The following is a 14699-nucleotide window of genomic DNA, read 5'->3' on the forward strand; positions in this document are numbered from 1 at the left end:
ACACAAGAATTGCATTGGTGTAATATAATTATTGTCAGATACCTTTAAAAACTAAACACAGGGTATTTGTCAGTGCGCACAAGCGCTATATGGCTGACTGTGACACCTTCTCTGCATTTCCACTGTGCACGACCGAAAATGTGTGCAGAATGCAGCATTTTCATTGCGGTACTTTATGAAAGAAAAGCCCAGGGTTCCTCCTAGAGCTCTTTACAAAAGACCGACTTGGCATGGCTGCTAACCGTTAGCGTACTGACCAACACAGTCTAACAGCAGTTCATGAAATAGTCACAAAATGTAATCTATTTGATTTGTGTACATAGACACAAATTTCCCTTTTTTTCTCTTCTTCTTTCAACAACGTATTTTTCATGCGTTTTCCTACAAATGTCTAGCAAAACGTGACGCACGTGTCAATTTCCGCTCCAGTCTTTTCAAAATAAAACTACTTAGTTATATTTAGGAATAGATCGACTTGGCTAGGCTTATGCAACAAACTACTTAGTTAGGTTTAGGAAAAGAGTGTGGTTAAGTGCTGTAACTTAAGTACGTAAGTGAACAAATTTGAAATTTGTGTCTGTGTGCACAAATCAATACATTCAATTTTGTGACTATTTCACGAACTGCTGTGCGACTGGGCTGTACTGACCGAGTCTGTCAGAAAGAGCCGCAAGCATCATAGCAACAGCCTTGACAACGACACATTGACACATATATGACAAATCCGTGTTGAATTCAGACGCATGGTGCATTGTGTTTTTATATTGGGTTAGGTAATAATGAGTGGAATAGAACAGGATAAACGTCTATGTAAGCGTTGAAAACAAGTATTATATTATTATTATTATTTTAAATGTGGTGAAAACCAGGACAATCAGGGAATGACTCGTAAACCGGGACATTTGAATGTTTTACAGATATTTGTTAGGACTCAGGACACCCAGCTTGAAACCGGGACAATCCTGGACAAAGCAGGACGTCTGGTCACCGTATAACAAAAATATATAGACTGGGGATTTACTGCATACTTTTGGTGATATAGTTTATCATTATGGCTGAAATAAAGCGTCATACTGCTCACACACAGCGCTGCCCTTCATCGCTGAGCGGTTGAAATTGCTGGGAGGGATTCATTAGTATCAGATATACTTATTTACGGTCTATATATTTTGCTCTGCGGCGCAACACATCGGTACCTCTTGTCCAATTTAAAAACACCAGCTAGCTTATCTTCAGCTCCTCGAAAGCTCCTGTTTTCACATCATGTTTCCTCCTTGTCAGGAGCAACAGCCGACACAGACAGCAGCCCAAATCACTACATGGATTCCAATCACGCAATGCCCACCAGGATTTCAACTCCAAGCAGTCATAACCCCCGCGAACCCACAGACAGATGTGTCTGGCACCCAAAATGAACAGACACAGCAAGAGGTGGAAAAACGAGCCACTCTTGAGGGCTTGTTAGTGCATCACTCTGTCTTGTGAGAAGTGCCTGGATGTTGTTTGTTCCAGTATTCGCAGAGGTGTGTTTTTTAACTCCCTTGCACCCCGATTCCTTCAGCATTTTCATCTCTCACTTTTGGCTAGGTTCAGTTTTTATTTAGTTTTCATCTATCAGGTCCTAGAAGAGCAATTTCCTGTTTTTTTCTTCAATATATATATAAAATGCTGTCTGCGTGATCGCCACGGTGTATTAGTCACAGGCTCATATTTGCAGTCAATACACTGTGAATTCTTGCCTCAGTTAATGCAATCTCCTTTCACATTGAATAATGTATTTTAGGTTCAAGTGACGCAGCCTCTTCCTGGGTCTAATTAAAAAGCGAGAGGTTTGGTTGGAGGGCGAGAAAAAGTGTGAAAGACATGAAAGCAAAGATCAAAATGGGACTGGTGGAGGCTCGCTGACAGCAGGAGTCTTCAGGAGCTAGCAGGAACTTCATTTACTCCACCGTGTGAGGCAACACGCGTCTCAGAGCGAATCAATCTCACAAATTGTTGTTTGATTTCTTCACTTCATCTCCAACTGTAAATTAGCGCCCTCAGGTCTCCCAGAGTACATCCTCTACATACAAAAGGGTGCAAATCACGAGGCGCTGCTCTATTTGCTTTCTTTTTTTGTGCAGCTTTTGTTGAAATGTACGGCTATACCTGCAGGATCCCGTGACGCAATAACAGGAACTATCAAGAGTGTATTTAGAGCATTTTTTTAAGGCTGAAACTTTGCCATTCACTCCACACATCAGGTGCTTAAATTGGAGAAAGAAAGCAGCGTTTCTCAGGCGAGTAGCAGTGGAGGTAGCAGGTTTTAGTAATGGTGTTACAAATGTCATCACAGCAGGAGGTGTAAATGTTGCCCAGGAAAACAAGCCTTCACACAGGGATTTGGTGGGTGATCGATTGCACAACGTTGGAGCAGCTAAAAATGGAAATGGTATTGAGACGGGTTAAAGGGAAGTTTTGTTTTTTGATGTTTTGTATTTGTTTGTATAAGGCAAGCAAATACAACACAATCTACATTAAGTTAAGTAATGCTCCCATCTGAGGTGAATAGGTGGGCTTTTAAGGAGTCAGGTCAAACAATAGTTTGCTGAAATGATCAGTTGATCAACAGCCCCAACTGAAATTTTGAATTTCAAAATCTGTCAAACTGAAAATTGAGTTTTTCTTATCATACTATATCTAGTCTTTGGGAAATGATGGGACTACTTTTCAATAGACTCCAATATGTTTTAGGAAAAAAACAGTCCCATATCCCTGAATACTATATAGTATGATAGGAAAAATAATAAAATGGCTTTATCTCAGAAACTACAAGGAGCACAATCAAGTATGTGGTGTCCATGAACTCAAAACAAATTGAATATCAAAGAAATGCACACATATGCAGTGTACAAAAATATTTAATATGGAAAACATTTTGGGATTTTTTTCAAAAATCCTGACTTTCTCTATTAATAAAAGTGTAATTTTTCATGTGATCTAAAAATTTAAAAGTTGTACTGTTAGATACTTCCCCAAAGTACATAAAATTTCCAATCAGAACAAATGTTGTGGCATTTTTCCTTATCATACTAAATATAATCTTTGGGAACAAATGGGTTAATCTTAAATCATGTACCAAGAAAAAATGCTTAACATTTATTTTCCTCCTTTGAGCTTTGAGCATTTGCTGATTTTTTATAGTTGTGAATTGAATATCTTTGAGTTTTGGACTGTTGGTCGGACGAAAAAGCAATCCACCGATTTCTTAACACTAATCGTTATGCATGAAATTTAATTCTTAGTAGTTTGATTAAAACAATCTTACTAGTCTTTTTTAGGCCGCTTTCAACTTCTCCATCAATCTCCATGACAACTGTAAACTCCATGTGTAGCTGCAGAAAAGCCATAAGTTGACCTTAGAAGCAACCATCCGTGTGAGCATTTGATGGTTGTGAGTTATGACAACAGACATAATGTTTAGAGTGGAACTGATGTCATTTACTATCTGACACAGTGACTAGAGGTCTGTGTAGTCCGCTCCCATTCACCAGATAGTAAATGTTTGTTAGTGAGGTGGAAGAGGCGGAAATATTTAAAAAGTGACGGCATACATGTAGAAAAATAAACTATAAAAGCATGTGTACCAGGAAAAAATAATGAATAAATATATCATTTAAAAATAGTATCCCAGTAATGACACTATTTCTCACTTGATTTATTACCTCAGTAAACATTTTACACATGAGTTTATGGTCTCAATCGCTAGTTTCAAGTCTTCTTCAATGCAGCACTTGTAACCTGAGTGTCAAAGACATGGTAGAGGTGAACACATTGTTGGTTTCATGGGTTCATTTGTTGGCAACAAGAACATTATAATGCTTATTCTTCCCCAGTGGGAATAAATAAAAAAATGTACTGTGGCAGACAGAAATGCACACTGCTATACTCCTTCTCTAAAATAGGACGTGGCGGTCTGAAACATCTCCTCAGAAGCCAAGACCTGATCTTACAGAGCATTTTGTGGTTTCACTCTTTCTTGCTGGTCCTCATCGTCACCTCTTTGATGTTGCTTAGGTCAGAAAATGTCTTGCATCCTTTGGAGGGTTGCATCCAGCCTCTCCTCTCACCTGTGTTTCTCATTCTCTTTGTTTGGCATTGAGGGATTTCTCCATGTGCGTATTCCACCCTTATCTGTTCACTGACCTCTCCTTTTGTACAAACCAGACGGCTCTTCAAAAGCACGACAATCACTTCACTGTTTCATACACATTTCAGTCCTCTCTTTCATCTGCAGCCTCTCACCTGCTCCTTATCTCCCCCTTGTTTCCTTTGAATCAGATCAGATAGGAAGCAACTATTCAGATATTTATTTCCTTATGTAGTCAGGAATGTCCCCAAAACATTTTCTTCCCTTGTTTTGATCGGAATAAATCCTTTCTCCTGTCTTTTTGTAATCTGATCTCACATCACTTCTTTGCCGGTATAGGCTCCATGAAAAGACGCCGCATCAGATCAGGCTTCATTTCTTTCATATCTTCTCCACACACCTGCCTTAAGTCAATATCATATTTCAAGCAGAAGAGTGTGCGTGAGAAAAGCGAACAGAAAGAAGCATTTTTCAACAGTAAATTCTCCAAATTGTAGCTGGTAAAAGTTGGATTTTCACAGCACGCTTCCCTGCTGTCGTATAATTAGTGGTCACTCCTGCAGTCGGGACCATGGGGGGGCGCTTTGAGCTCCGGGGAGACAACCAGCCTGTGGACACACAGCGAGGACAAAAAGACCTCCCTGAGAAACGAGTCAATTAACTCGCTTCCTAAAAGGACTGCTGTGTAGATACTTGTCACAATGAATGTTCGGTTGTTGTAATTATCCCACTACTAAAGGTAACATATGTATAAAATTAACAAGGTGCTGGTGTGCAAATACTGGAGAGAAAAAGGCAGGTTCGTGTGTAATGGCATGGTAATTAGAGTTTACGCCACAAATGTTTAAATGTGACTTAGCAAAACTTGAAACTAAAGTTTGCAATAGAATATTAAGAGAAAGTTGCATTTTATAGTTGCCATTACTAGAATAATTACACAAAATAATTTGATTTAATAGCAGCGTATCGTCATGTGTGTTTCGTTGTGCCGTCCTGACTGTTTGCTTGTTTTTCCTGTGTTCTCCATCTGTCTGATTTTCAAGTAAATGCGGCATCATTCTCAACAAACGGCTCTCTTTTCAGTCCAATGGTCGTCATCCTGAGACCTGAAAGACTTTCTTCAAGGTTCATTTATTGTCGTTCTACAACACAGGGTTGTACAACAACGTGCAAGCTGTAGTTCTTTGATACCACACAAGAAAAATAACAAAGCAGAACAACATAGTGGAGTACGGAGGATGCACCTTGACTTGCAGTTTGCTTTTAAAGACGTGTGACTTGATTTCTTTCCCCTAAAAGATTGAAAAGATGTCTCTAGCGTTGCAGTCGGTCACTATTTGAAATCCTTTCAATTTAAAATTCCCAATATGATGCAACAACATGGATGCATCAAAGTCTTGATCCCATTTGCTAACCACGTGAGGACAACAGTGAATCTTATTGGTTTCAAATATTTTGACCCTTTATTGGAACACAAGTATATTTTTGGTGTCACCAGTGCAGCAATGAAACTGAGGAAAGTAATTAGACTACAGAAGGCATCTTAACACTGAGAACAGAACAGCATGGGGCGAAGGACTGACCTCTGGAGGACAGCAGGTGTCCACGTCCTGTTAGAATAATGTTACTGGAACCACTGTAGGGTGACATCCAACCCAGTCCATCAAAAGTGAGGAGAAGGTCATTACTGAGCTTCTGTTGTTGTTTTTAGATGTTTAGTCCAAATAAATGTTGCTGCTGCAATTAGCTTTCCCTCAGAAAAATGACAGCATTGGTTTAAAACTAGGGGCTCTCAATTGATTAAAATATTTATATATATATATTTTATAAATTTATCATGAATAATCGCATGGTTGTCAATAGTTAATCGCGATTAATCACAAATGATTCGCACATTTTTTTATCTGTTCGAAATGTTCCTTAAAGGGAGATTTGTCAAGTATTTACTACTCTTATCAACATGGGAGTGGGCAAATATGCTGCTTTATGCAAATATATGCATATATTTATTATTAAAATCAATTAACAACACAGAACAATGACAATATTGTCCAGAAACCCTCACAGGTACTGCATTTATCATAAGAAATATGCTCAAATCATAACATGGCAAACTGCAGCCCAACAGGCAACAACAGCTGTCAGTGTGTCAGTGTGCTGACTTCACTATTACTTGCCCCAAACTGTATGTGATTATCATAAAGTGGGCATGTCGGTAAAGGGGAGACTTGTGAGTTCTCATAGAACCCATTTTCATTCACATATCCTGAGGTCAGAGATCAAGGGACCCCTTTGAAAATGGCCATGACAGTTTTCCCTTGCCATAATTTAGCGTAAGTTTGGAGCGTTATTTAACCTCCTTCTCAACAAGCTAGTATGACATTGGTTGATACCAATGGATTCCTTAGGTTTTCTAGTTATTAATGATACCAGTATCTTCACTCTAGCTTTAAAACTGAGCCAAAAGTTGCGTTAATGCGTTAAAGAAATTAGTGGCGTTAAGACGTATTTGCATTAACGTGTTATTATCGTGTTTTGACAACCCTATTTTAAAACCTAAAAACTTCCCTGACAAGCAGCCTCTTTGGTTCGTGCAATCGCGTCACGTCTCTGAACATAACCCAGGCGACGATAACATTTGTTAACACAATTTAGTAATATATAAACATAATTTCTTGGAGACAGTGTTGGAGACGTGGCACCTCTTGAAAGGTCACGGTGTGTCAGGATTATTACAGCGTGGAGGAGATGGAGGCTCAGCGTGACCCGCGGTCAAACCTCCAACCAGACACCTTTTGGCAAACACTTTGCACCTGCAGCCCACCGGCAAGCTGCGGGCACGTCACCAGTTCAAAAAGAAGCCAGAGGCTTTTCGGGCTCGGAGCCAGCGTTTTAATAAGCAGTCTGACTGTGTACTTGTTGAGAAGCAACCTGACTACAGGGCATGTTTTGACACAAAGCAACACAGGGTGAGCAAATGTTCCTAACACCTTCACCCAGGGGCTTCGGGTAAAAATTAAAAAGCGCAGCAGGTAGACGGAGCAGAAACTTGATTGTATCTTAAATGTATGAATAAACAATCAAGACCTTGTTGTTATGAAAAGGTCCTCCTGTTTGGAAACCGTTCGAGTTTGCCTTGACATTTCCAAAAGTCCCACTGCGCTCCGATTTTAACGAGTGCTGGCATTATCACTGCAGTGTTCATTTGAGATTCTTATGAGGGCGGTGGATATTGTGGATGACAGCACCTAATCAATTAGTCCCGCGGCCGCGCTGTCGCTCCATCTCGGCTACTGGGGAAACACATCTTAACTCCGTCTCTTTATTAATCTTAAGTCTCCTAATAAACACCATTAGACGAATGCAATAGTGGCGTCTCGCACAGTATTCAGCCATCGTTAATTAGCATCATCATCCCCAATTGTTTACTTGTGGCGAATGATCATTTAATTATGTAACTTCAGATGGAGGATCCAAATATTGTGGATAGATTATAACAAGATCAGTGGCAAATGGCTCCTGCAGCGGCTTAAGGAAGCTTAACTCCGTAGGACAAGTATCAATCACATTTATATGTAAATAGATGTAATTATGTGTTCTAATCATCACACATTACTCACGAGGCAGCGAAGAGAAGGGCGCTTGTTGCTTTGATTCTGTGAAAGTGGCAGAAGTGTGAAGGAGACAAAGCCACTAAGAGACGTGCTGCACCGAAGCCAAGAGACGCTCCGCCGACGGAAACGGCTGTAAACTAACACCCACTTACTCAAAAGCCACCCGATAAAAGATTCTCTGAGCAGTCACTAAATGGCGAGACACTGATGCCTTTTCTTTGTTTTCCTCCAGGAACACCAAGGTTAGCTTAGTCTGGTTTAAAGAAAGCTCACACATCTGCAGAGGCAGTCTCCTGCTAGGATTTCATGTTAGTCACAGGCTCAGTCAGCAGCTTCTAATATCATGTTTCCAGTATTTTTCTACCCACTCATGTCACCAATCTTCATGCACTGCAAAGACGTCATCCCATCATGTCTGTAGGGAGGCAGTTTTGAGCCCTTTTTTTGAGAAAAAGTCCACCACACGAGTTACATTTGGTATTTTTAAGACTTATTCTGCCATTTTTTTACACTATATCTTTAACATTTTGTGTGATTAGCATTTGTCTAAAATAAAAAAAACATGTAAACCAATATGAGAGGGATGAAATATACAGAGAAATTAATCATGTTAGCATTTCTGAAGTCTACAGCCCTGATTTTTAACAACTTTCTAAATCCAAGTGTAATTTTTTATGATTTTGCGGCAACAACTTCCTTTATTCATTCCTGTTTCAACAGTGAATTAAGTTGATTTCTATTGGACACAGTTTGAAACATGTTTACTGCACTGGCAGTTTCTCTCTTGTCCAATAAATAAAGTTTTAGGACTCAATTATAAACATTAAGATTTGATAAGATCAGTTACTGAGGTCACTAGTCTGCCCGACACACCTCCCACCACTCTCAAGTTTTTTTTACCACAAGTTTTAAAGCCTGCTCCAAGAATAAAATGCTGGAGGAGACATACTGAAACCTTAAATTTATTATTTTGTTGTCCAAAAACAAGTCAAGTTTAAGTATTGAGTCAAAAATCATGGAATCACCTATTAAATACCCACCATGGGGCAGATTCACGAAAGAGTTGTGCGGCTTTAGCGGCTGCTAAACCTTCACAAATAAGACAAAAAGAAAATAATTCTCTAAATAGTGAACTACACCGCTAACCGCGCTACAAAGCATCAATAGCATCTTGATGCACGTATTTAAAATAGGTAATTTGGTGCAAAATTGGCCCCTTTCTATGCAAATGAGCCTAATTGCAAAAACAGTCCAATTCACAAAGCTCAGCGCTGATAGTCACACGCAGTTACAGTGAAATTATTAGCATCTTCAGAGAGTTGGTGAAAACTGAAGCACATTTATAAGGGGTGTCAGCTCAAACTCAACTATTTTGGGATGCAGTGACAGTTGTGTCATGAAAAATAAATGAATAAAGCTCCCCTACATGTCATTTTTTTAATGAAAAATTAATGAAAAATAAGGTTATTATATAAACAAATAAACAAATTATTTCTCTCTCCCTCCGCAAAAAAGTGCAAATTACACTGAGCTGCAAAAACTTTGCATTTGTGCTGTGATATCATTAGCGCAATACCTTTTGTGAATGGGACCTTGAGACGGTGCAGATGGTGGTTGATGCAGAATGCATGGTGCTATCAGCGGCTGCATCCATTCTTTGTGAATTTGCTTGCAAGTGTTTAACTGGAGAGTCCAAACTCCCTCACCAATTATAAAATACAAAGGAACGTGACCTTTGTCCTCAATGATAGCTACAGCTCTGAATAAGATGGAGATTTTTCACAGTGTGAATTTTCAAAAACACAACCCTGGCTGTCTTTCCTTGACCCTCCGCGCTCTTTCATCGCTGGCCTGCAGATTCTGGAGCGCTCGAGAGTTTGTCTGCAGGAATTTCCTATTTCTGTTAAGAAGTCACAAGGTCAGCCTGAAACAACAGGCTGTGCCTTCTCTTGACTGGAAAAAGCATGTCAGGAGTGCACGATGCACCAGGAGCTGCGACACACGATCCCCAATCAATAGAGGAGAAACCAAGATCCTCGGCCTCAGGGGCCCCTAGTGGGAAGTCGTCATGTGTAATGCCGAGCCGTCTCTGTTCTTTCTGGAGAGGAGGGAGGGCTGTCTGAACCACACATACACACACGCACACGCACACGCACACGCGCACACACACACACACACACTGATCTGTCAGAATTATAGATGGGACTGAAAGGATGGCATAGAAATGGTGACAGACTCTCAAGTAGGAACACTTGGAATGGAAACAGCCTCCTCTCTCCTCCACTCCCGAGGTGTTGAAGTGCACATCGGAAGCCAAACAACAAGTATTCTTCAGTCATTTGTTCAGGGTGACTTTCTAGTTCACTCTGAAATTTAACATGGTGCATGACTGCGCAATCGTGTCTGATCAAAGTGTAAACTCGCGTGAACCTCGAATTAGCCTGCGTCTCAACTGAACCCCTCTTCTAAATGGAAGTGAAAGATGTAAACATTTAGATTTAGCATCCCGCGCACCCTCGGTTACATGCCAGCAAGCAGCCGAGCTCGCCTCATAATTGCAAAGTCATTAAAAGATCTCAGTTGTAATTTTCCAGTTTGCGGTGCCTTCACAACGCCTGCCTTTTTCTCCTTCATTGAATCATTTCATCAGCCTGCTCATCAACAGTTGCTTTGTGCCAAACTACCAATGTAATTATGGGAAAACATGGAGCGTAATTATGGAAAATAACTTGGTGGATAATTCATTTTTGGAATCCTCTGCTGCCTTTCCTTTACACCCAACCTGATAAGAAAGTCTCGGTGCATTTGCACTTAATTACTTCAGACATACATTGTCTTCTGTTTGTGCCACGAGTCTGATTAAAATTCAGCTTTTTTAGCTTCAAAGTTTCATCGTGAAACTATTTCCAACAGGTGCACCGTTCTGTAGATGTTCTCGAAGTCCAGATGCAAGCTGAAAACTAATTTCACTCTTTGCTGTACAAGTTAGATAAAAAGAAAAATGAGCTGAAAGTTTTCTTTAATTACTTCAAGAAGCACTGAAACAGTGGATTTTTTTTTATGTCACATAGTTTAAATAAGGTGGAACATTTTATTATTCAGTGTTTTGGTACGCTATATGGCCAAAAGTGGACACCCAAACATTACAGCCATATGTGATACTTGAACATGTAATTCTAAAACCGTGAACATGAGTCTGGTGCTAAAGGATCCTCCTCCGCTTTGAGACTTTCCACCAGATGTTTGACCCTACTGCAGAGATCAGTGAGGTCCAACACCGATGATGGCCAATTCAGAAACAACCCAAAACCCCCAAAAATCGTTCTTTCTACTATACAGAGACGGCCTTATCTGTATCTGTAATATACATGTCACTGATTATAGTGTAGCCCATATGACAACAATAACATGAATATCTACAGCATGTTTATATCACATGAATATACTGTATAGTCTTCAGTAACTGATATAGGCTTACAAAATATACACCTGACTTCAAATTATTATTATTAGTGTAAGGGTTTTCCGACAATTTATGGCACAAACAAATACGGAGTTCACAGGCATGAAATCAAAGTCCTATGTTGTAAACTGAATATTTATCTTGTGGCAACAATGATATGACTGGATTTGAAGAAACATAACGTCAATCTTGGTAGGTTTTGTTTTCCCCCAAATGATAATAAGCATCTTCGATATCAGATTCGGGTACATGCGTATTTTCTACAATATCTATGCATGGTAATGACTGGATGATTAAAGTTAGGAAAAGATCATGGTTATGGTGAATAAACTATTGTTGCATGCCGGCACAGCACCGCGACTTGAATTCGGTGCTGTTTTTGGTCTGAAATCCTGGCTCACAGTCGATGTTCCCAAAGGTGTTGGATGGGTTGAGGTCAGAGCTCCGTGCTCTCCATTTCTTTATGGACCTGGCTTTGTGCACGGGGTCTTTGTGTTTGTACCTTTCCCCATTTCAACATGACAAACTGTTGGAAAGTTGGAAGTACAATATTAGCATTGTATGTGGACATATAGTGTTTGATGTTTTAGAATCTACAGGTTTTTCTCTCAAGACCCATCAGCTGTCAACGTGGATCCTTCAGTTTTTCCTCTTTTTTCTCGAGCCTCTTACTTCACGGAGTCCTATATTCCACGGCAAGGATAACGGCAGCTTTGTATGATGTTACTTCTGACATATCGGAGAAGACATCAGATAAATCTGTGCTTATCCTTGTTAGTAATTCACAGACTCCCCGAGACGTCGTCGGTCCAGCTCATGAAACTGTACGGGTAAGGCCCGATGCTTTCTGTTGTACACATCTGAAAATGTAAGATAATGCATTCCCAGCAGTGAAATAAACGGGGTCAGAAACAGTGACTGTTTCACAGCTGCAGCTTGTGAGACGGAAAATGAACTGATTTGTCGTCAGCAAAGAAAAAAAAAAAAGAAAAAGCCCAGTCTTTACAAGATGTGTATGATTTCAGGAAGTTCACTTGTACACAGAATTAAGATTCATTCATGTGAAGAGAGAAATACCATCATTGAGTTAAGTGCACAAAGTGGAAAATGATACTGGTTAAGAGTAATTTCTAAATAGTAGGCCCACACTGAGCTGTGCCATGAAGAGGCTCTCTGGGGTGTTTCCAAAAGATGGCAGATGTCAACAAGATGCCAACATGTCATCAAAGATGAGTTACAGCCAATAGATTAAAGCTGCACGCATGACAGACATTCACTTCTCTTTGCTTTGCTTCAGCAGCGGAGCTCTTTGCCACTTGAAAAACATCCACAACAAATGACACTTGTGCCTGTTTGTATCAAATATTCACCATTTGGATGGAAACTGTTTAAATCAGTAAGTGCTTTTCCATCCACGTACTGTAGGTTTTTATGCAGTTGAAAATGTGCATTAAACACGAGTGGAAACGGTGAAAATTCAGGAAAAAAAACCAATTATGAGACTGTGACCTTCCTCCCATCAATACATGAAACAAACATGCCATATTTGTGCCATTTTCTACATCGTTTTGGTTTGTTTGAGGTTTGACTGGCGCTCTTTTAATTACGTCATCTCATTGTGTCCTCATCCTCTGTAACACTTTCATAGAACCCAACTTGAGAATCATCACCACCGACTCCTAATACTCGCATAACGGTAATGGATGAAAATGCAACAATAATTCACATTTTATTTAGCTGATTTTCTGGAAATTTGGTTAAAATGTGTGCTAAATATGCATGGAAACCTGACTGTAGAATTCTCAATGAAATGTTGCGTCCAACTTCTGACAATCCAATAAAAAATAAACATAAAAACACCTCTATGTTTACCTGATAATCAGACTGAATTTGAAACCATTTTGTTTCATTTCATTCAGTCATTCAAAGCAAAGACAAATCTGTTTCTGTCAACTTACAAACAACCCGTGCAGCCGCTGCAGACACCTCATCAATACTTGTCGCCAGTTATCTGATGCTATTTTTTTCATGGATGTAGTTATTTTTCTGCCACAGAGAGATAACATCTCCATTCTTTATCCTGCCTACTAGAGGTGGATTATACAACAATATAAACCATGAGACAATAACATTTAACCCATCACAGTTTTTTTCTATACTATTTATACTTTGGTAAGCATATCTTTTAGAATCTTGTATTCGGTCATTGTGGGAAAGTTGGGTAACACTTAATTTTACAGGACCGCAAAATTCATGGTAACTAGGTGATAATTAGCAAGTAACCTATTTCAAATTTCTTTGGAATTACTGCCAAATTACCCCAATATTTACCTCAAAATTACTTTATTATGAACATTATTTAATAATCATATTCCGCTATTTCCCAATAGCTGGTAATTTATTTAATACATATCCAGGAACAGAACACAAAGTTAATTGATATGCTTTATTTCCATGTCTGCTAATAAATAGATTATAATTAGCAAATAAATTATTTGAAATTTCTTAAAACACTCCCTGAATCATTACATTAGCTACCAGGTTACATTTGTGTAGACGATAAATCACACAATGGTGAGATCTGTGCCTGATCAGAAGTGTCTTCTATTAGTTTTGGTTTTCCACCTCCGATGAAGAGCAGCGCACAGCTTCTTCTCAAGCCTAAGGGCCCAATTTTGACCATTATATGCTATTTTAGCATATAATTAATAAGTAATGTTTATTATAAAGACATTTTTGATACATTTTGAGGTAAATATTGGGGTCATTTGGCAGTAATTCCAAAGAAATGACAAATAGGTTACTTGCTAATTATCACCTATAATTACCATGAAATTTGCGGACCTGTAAAATGAAGTGTTACCGAACAAATACTGTACATCTAAGGAAGTTACATTTCCTGAGTAAGCCCTGACTTTTGAGACATGAGTCTCTGGGGCTTCATGTTTCAGGGACTGTTTCTTCAAATAGGCCAATTTTCTAAAAGGTTTTGGGTGAAGTGTCTCTTCAAAGTAAAGATGATAAATTGTAGCTTTTGCCAACAGCACTGAATTTGGACACATTAAACTGCCTATTTTTCAGATAACGATGTCATTCCTTCAGATCTTTAGATTGTAAATTGTTTTGATTGGACTGTAACTTCTTCAGATTTCAGTTGTAAATTTCTCCAGCAAGGTTTTGCTGCCCATCAGAGGCCCATTAGAGGTTAAAGTCCTGAGTAGTTCGAAGGTGAAAGCTCTCATCTTCCTCTCTCTCTTGCGTCACTCTGCATCTCCATCACACACATTGCATATTATATATTCACAAGGGCAAAACGAGGTGATGTGTCCCACCAGGTCCACATGGTACTTCACACTCTGCCAGCATAATGACATAGCATGGGCTCTCTCCGCAGCCAGCGTCTGTCCGTCAGCTTCCCCAGAGCGAGCCGTTTAAAATGGATCTGGGTCACAGTGGGATCCCCTCTGTCCACCCGCTGGAACCTGGAAGCATT

The 14699-nt window shown here is 39.5% G+C and overlaps 1 protein-coding gene across 5 annotated transcripts in view; it reads left to right on the forward strand.

The window, feature by feature from the left end:
• Nucleotides 1-14699, forward strand: part of LOC141780562 (shisa family member 6) — a 234115-nt gene that overhangs the window by 51496 nt on the left and 167920 nt on the right. The gene's annotated exons all lie outside the window — the stretch shown is intronic.

The sequence above is a fragment of the Sebastes fasciatus genome, chromosome 13 (genome assembly GCF_043250625.1).
Source record: "Sebastes fasciatus isolate fSebFas1 chromosome 13, fSebFas1.pri, whole genome shotgun sequence".
Classification (NCBI taxonomy): Eukaryota; Metazoa; Chordata; class Actinopteri; order Perciformes; family Sebastidae; genus Sebastes; species Sebastes fasciatus.